Here is a 6603-nt window from a genome sequence, read left to right on the forward strand (position 1 = left end):
GTGTAACTTGATCGTGAGTTTATTTCTAAGACTACAAACTTGCATGCGCTTGCAATGGCGGAAGAAGCAATGCAATGCATGCGCTTGTAAGCGAATTTGTGTAAGCATCTTTGCATGACATACTTACACGTCCACTGAAAACAAACAAAACACGCGTAGGCGTGAGCAAATATACGAAAAGTAAGGCGGTGCTTATACTGCTACCTGAAGAACGCTGCAACTTTCTATAAACGTGCAGACTGTTCCCACTCAAAAGCATCCTCTACGTCGTCCACCGTCCCACTAACTCCGAAGTTAAAGCGACATAAAAAAAAAATGTTCTTTCTAATCTTTTAGTAAATCACTCTTTGACGATACCAATGACCACGCTTGTCACGAAAAAATGCGCAAAATAAAATACTGGTAGTGACGCTACCTTGAAGATCCCGCATCAGACGCCATGACGTCATAAACTTTGATAGTGTCTACAAGGACCTACGTCGTTCTTAATCGGCAAGAATGAATTAGACTATTCTTTATTTGACGCAATAAATAGATAAATAAATAAATAAATAGAGTGATTGAATAACTGACTAAATAAATAAATAAAAAAATAACTAAATTATTAAACAAATAAATAAATAAATAAATACTGAGAAACGTTACAGAAACAATCGGCAATCATCAACATACAGTACGCACACCTACGTATACCTCTTGTATCGGGCTCCGTTAGTGGGGGCGCTGCCGCTCTCTCACCTGTGATGAATCGGTGAAACAAGCAACCCGACTGTCACAAATGAACATTTCTTCGGGTTCTAACGTGGAAGCTATGCCGACAACTAATGAAGCCCCCGTTTGTCGACTTACGGGAGCTTCTCGTGCCCGCACATGTTGTGCAGGACGGAGATCTCGGGGCCGTGCGGGCTGCAGAGAACGTTGGTGCGTAAATATTCGATTAATGTGTTCCCGTTCAAAAGCATGTCAAAAAAGCTAAATTGCGTAGATTCGCTCACTAGAATCTCTTACACCATTATTCCATTTGATAAATTGCTTTTGTGAACAGAAGCTACACAATAAGTGCTACGCAGAATCACTCGGTGCTAAAATTGGTGGTTCAGAACCAGTGCCTGCTTGAGATTTACAGCGTATACCTATGTGCCTGTCATCATTCGAAAAATTCTGCATACATGAATACGTCCAGGTGAACCACCGTGCTAGTGGCGCACCATTCGTCACCGCACAGCTTGTGAAACAATAAAGCAGTTTTATCTCAGTTAGCCGCTGTGTCCCGATTACCTGCTAATGTAAAGATCAATCAATGACTTACTTATTTTCGAACATTAGACTATTATCTGTTTCCTATCGACGAGAGCAAGGATGCGTAACGTGCTGGGGTTCCACAAAGATCGTCAACATGTCACGGTACCAGTACTGTTATCGCTTAGGCGGATTTAAGCAAATGGTGATATGCTACACCGAGAGGTTAAAACTGCCGACATTATCCAGCGTTCTTTCAGATTCGCACTTTTACTTGTCTCTCGGACGTGTGTGACAGGAAGAGAGATACATTCAACAGATCCACCACATGATGGTTTAAAGCAGTGTGTATAGGTCTACTATCTCGGAAGCGTTGCAAGGATGCTTCTCTCTTTCTCTATCTTCGGGCTCAGCTGCTGCTTCCTTTGTCTCTCATCGTGCAGCACAACGGAGGCAGGCGCCGCTAGTATCTCGGGATGCTTGCTATACCATATGCTCACTTGCGCAACCATGGTTTTATGCCTTCTCATTTCTTGTAACCGATTTCGACCGGTTCAAGAGTCTTCCTGGTATTAGTTCGTTTTTCGGATGTCTCATTGCCACGTTTCTCGCTTAAGCACTTCAGTACATACTAGTACACCAAGATGGAGGCCATTGTCAGGTCTATGTCCGTCCTCACAATTGACGGGAGTCTGTCTCAACTAGAAGCTGTAGTATTTTACCCAGAAGTATTGTGTCTACGTGATCACGGTAAGGGACTCTGAAGGAGAGCCATCGCTGAGACACTTGCAACGTTCACCTATGGCAAACAAGACAGATGACACTTACTCTTAGTAGAGCAATGCGAATAGCATCCGCTCTCCTTACAACACGGACACGATAGAGAGCACGTAGACATCGGTGAACTCTGTGTCGGTGCTTTCGGAGGCGTTGAAAACTAAAACGTGATCGACGCCGGCCGACGGTCTTCTTCTTCGTCCTCTTCTTATTGCGCTTGCGGAAGCTTGGCATTCGCTTGCTTCTAATGAGCGAAAGTGTGAACGCAGCTAAAGTGACTAAAACCGCTAAAAGGTAATTGTTCCGTGATCATCTCTCATAGAAGGCTGTCTGTTTCATTGTTTTACCCCACGTCTGTCCGTGTGACAAGGGCGCGTTATGCCAATCACCACCACAAGGCGGCTTTAGAACTTGACTTCGCTGCATAGATGTGGAGCGCTTAGGACGCCACACCGATTCTGACAGCCTCTGATAATCGGGACCACGTGGCACGTACTGTGACCGTGCCATCACCGAACACATTGAAGATAGGTAGGGTCCTTAATATCGGTACATTCAGAACACGCAACGTATTCACCCCGCGTTAGGGATGTTCCCCACTATATACACACAGGGCCTTCGCGTTATCATAGTGTTGAGCAACCACCCGCTCGAGCAACGCAGTTTTTTTTCTTTAACACGAGAGCGTTTTATGCCGGGGTCCACCATGGCTCCGCTGACATACTTCCTTCGTGGATATGACGTTGTAAAATAAACCCTTAAAGATTGCAAAAAAAAAAAAGCGAGCAGAAGTACTTCTCTTGTGGGGCATCGAATCGGCAAGCTTTCAATCGGCAGCGCGGGGAGCTATCCATAGGGCATGGAGCGTTGTCTGTCAAGGATGCTAACGGCAAGCTATTTATGTACACCATGTACCGTTGCGGTCCTCGGAGCTCAGAAACTACAGCGCTTTTTTGTCTCTGTACCGAGATGGCGCGAGAAGCATGTGTCGGGTGCACTCGCTCAAAAGTTCGTTGCCCCGCACCAGCCCACGCGTTGCTATGCGTGCGTGAAAGTTTGCGGACACGCAGCGCCACCTGTCGACGCAGTTTTGAGTAGTGCAAAGCCCGACTCCCTTGCACAGTTTGCTGCGCAACCAGGTGCAACCTCAGCGTAAAAAACAGCGATTGAGCTAATTATTAGGTGTATTTGAGCATTTATCTCTTAGAAAAAGAGCTACAAACTTTTCTCCGCTAGTCAAACGGGTCACCGAACCGCGGCGAAGTGCTTGCTGGTTCACTCGCCAGAACGACGGTGAAAACAAGAGCAGACGCAACAGCTGCGTGCTCTACGAAAAATGACCCCGGCCGACGCTACAGTTGCGTTGTGAATTGTTACGTACGTTAAGAAATTCGTTTTACTGTTTTCCGCAGCTTTCGCGAAGCAGAACGGCGAGAGCACTGGACATGGGCTGTTGTATTGGGTAAGCGAATCACTCGCGTTGTCCACAACCTTTCGTGCGAGAAAGTGTGACAATGTAGGTCTCCTTGTTTTTTTAGTAAATTTAATATCAAAGGGAACCGTAGAAATTTTCATTGTGAAGCTTAACAGAGCCTCAGACCGCGGTGCGCACCGTAAAGCAGTAGACAGGTGACACACACGATAAAGATCGCACACGGCGCGAATATACCGATAACCAGAAGCTTCACGGCTTTACGCCTGAGGTCTTTCAAGGCTCTAAGTTCCACCTTTATCTAGGAAATGCGAACATACACGTAATACAGGTAAATCGCAAAATGATCAAGACCACAATAGTTTTTTTTTTTTTTTGCCGTTGGTCTCCGCGATTGCCGGAGCAATCTCAGAGGCCTCATGTTATATACATTTTATTGTACACGGAGAAAGTGGGCACGCATGTATGCCCGTTCGCAGTATATAAAAACGGATGACAACCGTCAACAGAACATTCTAGCGTGTGTAATAAAACAGTTCAACGCACTGGAAGCGAGTGATCGATGGAGAATGCAACTGCGATGGCGAAAATCGCCTGGGCTATTTGTGCCGAAGAAAGTGAACTTCGTACCACTGATCGTAAGACAGATTGCTCGAGTATGCACTTCATCGCTTTGGCATTATGTGTATTCCCAAGTTTAACGCATTTAGGCGTTACAGAACGAACGTCGGAGTGCTTGCCTGTAACTCGATGTCATGCGATGCTCACTTGCAAGGGCCAGTTGCAGTACGCCGAATCTACCTGTCATAATTTGGCAAGCACTCTTAAGCTATGACAGGTAGATTGCCCTTATCCCTCAAGAGGAAGGTATATAACAGCTGCATCTTGCCGGTACTTAGCTACGGAGCAGAAACATGGAGACTTACAAAGATGGTTCAGCTTAAATTGAGGACGACGCAGCGAGCAATGGAAAGAAAAATGGTAGGTGTAACCTTAAGAGACAAGAAGAGAGCAGAGTGGATTAGGGAACAAACGGGGGTTAAGGATATTATAGTTGAAATCAAGAAGAGGAAATGGACATGGGCCGGGCATGTAGCGCATAGACAGGATAACCGCTGGTCATTAAGGGTAACTAACTGGATTCCCAGAGAAGGCAAGCGGGTTAGGGGGAGACAGAAGGTTAGGTGGGCAGACGAGATTAAGAAGTTTGCGGGTATAAATTGGCAGCAGCGAGCACAGGACCGGGTTAACTGGCGGAACATGGGAGAGGCCTTTGTCCTGCAGTGGACGTAGTCAGGCTGATGATGATTATTATGATGATGATGAATTAACTGAAACAACTTTCGCATTGTACCCACAGTTTGTTTTGGTGAGCTACCTACTTTTCTGAAGCGAGGTTGGATTGAAGAAAGAAGCTTGCCAGGTCCTTGATTTTCAGGAAACCGCGCCTCAAGGCCAACGAAAGAGGAGGGCCTATATGCACGTTCTCTTGCGGACGGCTCGCTTTGCACTACCCATTTATGGCTGGAGCGTCGATGAAGGCGCTGATGGCGGCGTTTTTTTTTTTTTTTGCAGCATCGCCTTGGCATAGTCTGACGTTTATAGATGCTATCTGGCGTGGTGGCTCATTTGCGCGCGCGTTTATCTCGAGATTCGGACTCTGTGTACACTTTTGCTCATACCTCAAGTCCGCTTTGAAGTTCCTAGTTATTAAAGAAAACACTAATGTCACTTAGCTCGCTGCCGCAGCCACGTTTACGAAAGGAGCAGGCTGCTCACACATGAAGAAGTAAGGGTTGTGACGGTTGTTCGCGCTCCTCCTGTGTATACCTGTGCGTTCGTTTCGTGTGTCTTTCTGTTTGGCGAAACGATCCGCAATGAATGATCATCTACCTCTGTGAAGACTCGTTTTACTTTCGTGTTATACCGATTTCTAAAAAGAAGGATCAGCCATGTTTTATTTTACTGTGATATATACTGGGTGTGCGCATGTCTATCAGACGTGTGTCATACGAGATCGATGTGTACAAAATTCTTGTGGAATATTCTATTATCACGTATCTAGTGGTCATGGCAGGTCATGCCAATATCGCGAGGGCCAGCTTGCAATAGCAGATGGAAGCGTTCCGATTACAACCATTGACATGTTAACATAGGATTTTACGCGTCAACTTGCATCACTGAGATAGAGCAGTACGACCACGTAGAAACCAGTGGTAAGCTCATGCAGCCCTCTTCCTCACTGAGTTGAAAGCCGGTGTAGGAGCCGACGTGGCCCGAAGCCCAGTGAGCACGACTTTATTCACCCTATAATAAGGTGATGGGAATAAGAAAAAAATTACGGGGTCAAAATGAGATGGAAGGGAAATGTACAGAGGATTTGTATCAAGAGATCAGTGTCCATGCTGGTCAAACCCCCGACGAAGAGATGTCTCAAGACGTCAGGCCGACCTTGAACTATGGCTGATGCCAGTTCAGTATCCTGAAAGGCTTACTTTGCATTCCGTAATAGGGCAGGCTTATGTTCGTGTTCCATTCAAGTGTCTAATTTTTTTTCTCCATAAGCTTTAACGTCACCGCGATATTTGTCCAGATCTACGGATTTGCTCACTTCAACAGACCTCGTTCACAATAAAGTCCAGAGGGCACCAGTGCGCACTATATATTATTTTGTATCATGACTCCAATCATGGCCGGTCATGCATATTAGATTGCTCTAAGATAACATTAACTTCCTTATTATGAAACAAGCATTGACTCGAATTCCACCCTTGACTTGACCAAGTAGAGCACAGCGCCACCACTCCACTGGAAATGACTCAGCGGTTCTCACGGAATGACGCCGGTGATCTCTCATACGCAGCGAACCTTACCGCCAGAAGGTGTATCTGACATTGACATTCTCGAGTCAAGGTGGAGCGCCTATATTGAGGGGACGTTCAAGAATATGGAGTAAATCCAGCAAGATTTCCCTAATGGTCTGGTGACGGATATGCTGTACCCAACAAGCGCAATACAGCTGCTTTATGGGCTAGCTGGATAACCTTTAGTAAGAATAGTAAACTTGGTCATGAGGGAAACTTCGCGAGAGAACGTGGACAGAGGGAGAAACGAACACAAGTGCGTACTGAGTTTTTTTTTTTTTTACTTTGAAG

This window comes from Rhipicephalus microplus, chromosome 3 (genome assembly GCF_043290135.1).
Source record: "Rhipicephalus microplus isolate Deutch F79 chromosome 3, USDA_Rmic, whole genome shotgun sequence".
Lineage (NCBI taxonomy): Eukaryota > Metazoa > Arthropoda > Arachnida > Ixodida > Ixodidae > Rhipicephalus > Rhipicephalus microplus.